Raw genomic sequence first — 4,093 nt, 5'->3', positions numbered from 1 at the left:
TTGTTTACATGTATTCTCATTTCAGTGGGGGAGGGGGGCACTCACCTCCTCAGCACTGGGGTAGTGGAATGGTTGCCTTCTTTCTTTCTTTTTTTCCTTTCTTCTCCTTTTTCTGGTATGGGAGAAATCACGAGATGCCTGTGTTTTGGTATCTGTCTTATTTTATTTAAAATTATGTCTTCCAATTCAATCCATTTTTGTGCAAATGACATGACATCATTTTTCTTTATGGTCAAATAATATTCCATTAAGGATATATGCTATATTTTATTTATCCATTCATCCTTTCACAGGCACAGAGCCTGATTTCACATTTCAGCTGTTGTGAATAAACATGGAAAAGTAGATATCTTTTATAAAGTGAATTTATTTCCTTCAAGTGTAAACACAGAAGTGGTATAGCTGGAACATATATAGTGCTTCTACTTTTAATTTTTTGGGAAACCTTAATAGTGTCTTCTATAGTGGCTGTACTAATTTACATTCCAATTAACAGAGTAGAAGTGTTCCTTTTTCACTACATCCTTGCTGAGCTTTGCTATTGTTCAATTTTTTTGTTAATAACCATTTGGACTTGGGTGAGATGAAATCTCAATGTAGTTTTGGTTTCCATTCCTTAATGACAATGATATTGTAGGCCATTTTTAGATATATTGATTTACCATATGTACATCTTCTTTTGAGAAGTGACTTTTAGGGTCATTTGCCCATTTTTATTGGATTACTTGTTTTTTATTATTAGGTTTTAAAAGCTATATATTCCAGGTATTAGTCCTATGTCTCACGAATAGCTAGCAAAGATTCTCTCCTATTTTTCTTCACTATGTTGCTTTCTTTGCTGTGCAGATGTTGTTTATTTGACATAATTCCATTTATCAATTCTTGCTTTTGTTTCTTGAGCTTTTGGAGTTCTATTCTGGAAATCCTTTCTTGTGCCAACATCTTGAAATATTTTCCATTTGTTTTCCTACAATAACTTCAAAGTTTCAGATATTACAATGACATATTTGATCATTTTTGCATTGTTCTGTATATGGTCAGAGAGAGGGGTCTAGTTTCAATTTTTCTACATATGAATATACAGTCACTCCAACACCATTGAAGATGATATTCTTTTTCCAAGAAAAGTTTTGGTACCTTAGTCAAGAATGAGTTGGGTAGGCCAGGGATTTAGCTCAGTGGTTTCACCACCTGCTGTGCAAGTGCAAGGGCCTGAGTTCGATCCCTGGTACCAAAAATAAATGAATTGGGTGAGAATGCATGGATTTATTTAGTGGTCCTCTATTCTGTACTGAAGTATATATGTCTATTTTTATGACAATACTATGCTGCTCTTGTTGTTATAGACCTGCATTATGTTTTGAAATCAGGTGGGTGTCTTAGTTACTTTTCTCATTGCTGGTACAGAATACCTGACACCCACAGGCTAAAGGAGAAAAGGGTTATTTTAACTTACAGTTAGTAGAGATTCCAGTCCATAGCTGGCTCCAAGGCAGGGAAGCATAATAGAGGGACCTCACAGAAGAGAAGCAGTTAATAGTGTGGCAAGCAGAAGGAAGCACCAATCAGCAAATCTGCCTTATTTCCCTTTATATTTCATCCAAGCTAGAAGTCTATTGATTGGTGCTGCCCACATTGTGAGTGGGGCTTCCATTATCCATAACTAGAACTATGCTAAACTCATTTGATTATCACACATCCTTAATCTCAATATCACACACCTTAGACCTCACCAACTCTGATAGGCCCCACCTCTGAGTGTGTTAGGCTTTGAGGGACTATCTAGATACAAGGCATAACAGTGGCTTTGTTTGTTTGTGTTTGTTTGCTCATGATTTCTTTGGCTATTCAGTGTATTTTGTGCTTCCATGTGAATTTAGGATTTTTTTCTAGTTCTATGAAGAACATCATTGGTATTTTGAAAAAGATTGCCCTGAGTATTATCTTAGTCACTTTCTCATCCCTGAGATACAATTCCTGACCCTTCAAACTTAGAAGAAAAAAGTGTATTTTGACCCTTTGTTTCAGAGATCTCATACCATGCATGGTTGGCTGGATCCAAGGAAAAACTGGCATGGTGGAAGGTCATGGGGGAGAAGAGCTGCTCACATCATAGCAACCAGGAAGGAAGAGAGAAGGAAGAGCCAGGAAGGATGATATTCCTTCCCAGGTCACATTCCCATCAACTCACCTCCAACCATGGCCCATGCCTTAACACCAAGTCTACTAATTGCATCAGTAGATTAATCTACTGATGAGTATAACATTCCCATGGTACAATCACTTTACAAAAGCCCTACATTTGAAGACATGATATTTTAGGGGACATTCTTGATCTAAACCATAATAAATATATAGACTACTTTGGTAGGACACTTTAATACCATTAATTCTGCTAATATATGAATATGGGAGGTCTTTCCATGTTTTTAGTATCTTTGTCAATTTCATTCTTCAGTTTTGCAATTTTCATTGTAAAGGTCTTTCATGTTCTCAAGTTTATTCTTAGGTATTTTATTTTATGTGTATAGCTATCATTGATGGAGTTACTTCCCTGATTCGTTTCTCATCTGGCCTATTGTTTGTATATACAAAAGGTAAGATTTTTCTCTGTTGACTTTGTATCCTGCTAATTTACTGAATTTGTTAATTTGTTCTAAAAGTCTTCTGATGGACTCTATAGAATTTTCTATTGTAAAATTATATCATCAACTAATAGGGATAATGACTTTTTCCTTTCCTATTTGTATCACATTTATAACTGTATCAGTTACTTTTCTGTCACTGGGATGAAATACATGGTATCCACAAATTAAATAAGTTTATTTTGGATTACAGTTTCACAGAGTTCAGCCATGGTCATTTGGCTCAAAGTAGAAATGGCATGATAGAAGGGCATATTGAAATAAAATTGCTGCCAGGGGGAGGCTTCTGGGTGGGTGTGCCATGGCTCCCAACATGCAGGAGGCTTCTGGGTAGATGTGCTGCAGCTCCCAGCCTAGAAGGGGCTTCCAGGTAGACGTGCTGCAGCTCCAAGCCTGGAGGAAGCTTCTGGGTAGGTGTGCCACAGCTCCCAGCAGAGAAGAAGCCTCCAGGTCGGAGTGTCATGGCTTCCAGCCCAGAGGAGACTTTCAGGTCAAAATGCCATAGCTCACAGCCTGGAGGAGGCTTCTGGGTAGGCGTGCCATGGCTCCCAGGGTGCAGGAGGCTTCTGGGTAGACATGCTGTTGCTCTGAGCCCGGAGGAGATTTCTGGGTAGGTGTGCCACAGCTCCCAATACAGAGGAGGCCTCCAGGTTGGTGTGCCACAGCTCTGAGCCTGGAGGAGGTTTCTGGGTAGGCATGCCACACCTCCCAGCCTGGAGGAGGCTTCTGGGTAGGCGTGCCACAGCTCCCAGCACAGAGGAGGCCTCCAGGTCAGTGTGCCATGGCTCCCAGCCCAGAGGAGACTTCCAGGTCAGCATGCCACAGCTCCCAGCCTGGAGGAGGCTTCCAGGTGGGCATGCTGCAGCTCCCAGCATACAAGAGGCTTCCAGGTAGACATGCTGTGGCTCCAAGCCTGGAGGAGTTTTCCAGGTCGGTGTGCCACAGCTCCCAGACTGGAGGAGGCTTCCAGGTAGATGTGCTATGGCTCCCAGCCTGGAGAAGGCTTCCAGGTAGGTGTGCCACAGCTCCCAACACAGAGGAGGTCTCCAGGTTGGTGTGCCATGGATCCCATCCCAGAGGAGATTTCCAGGTCAGTGTGCCACAGCTCCCACCCTGAAGGATGCTTTGGGGTAGGTATGCAGTGGCTCCCAGCATGCAGAAGGCTTCTGGGTAGAAGTGCCATGGCTCCCAGCCTGGAGGAGGCTTCTGGGTAGGCATCCCACAGCTTCCAACACAGAGGAGGTACCAGGAACAACACTCCCCCATCGAAATGGGAAGACAGTTAAACAAGCCTCAGAACCAGACTTTCAGATCAACTACAGCAACCTCAAAGGGAAACAAGATGGAACACTCTGATACTCAGCCACCTGGACTACCTGAACTAGCAATGAAAGAGGATCTGGAAAAAATGAAATCACAAATAATGTCTCACATAACAGCAAAGATTG

Source organism: Heterocephalus glaber, unplaced genomic scaffold, assembly GCF_053883595.1.
Source record: "Heterocephalus glaber isolate CG9 unplaced genomic scaffold, H.glaber_assembly_v1.0 deba00001442, whole genome shotgun sequence".
Lineage (NCBI taxonomy): Eukaryota > Metazoa > Chordata > Mammalia > Rodentia > Bathyergidae > Heterocephalus > Heterocephalus glaber.
Note: the sequence above shows the minus strand (reverse complement) of the source record.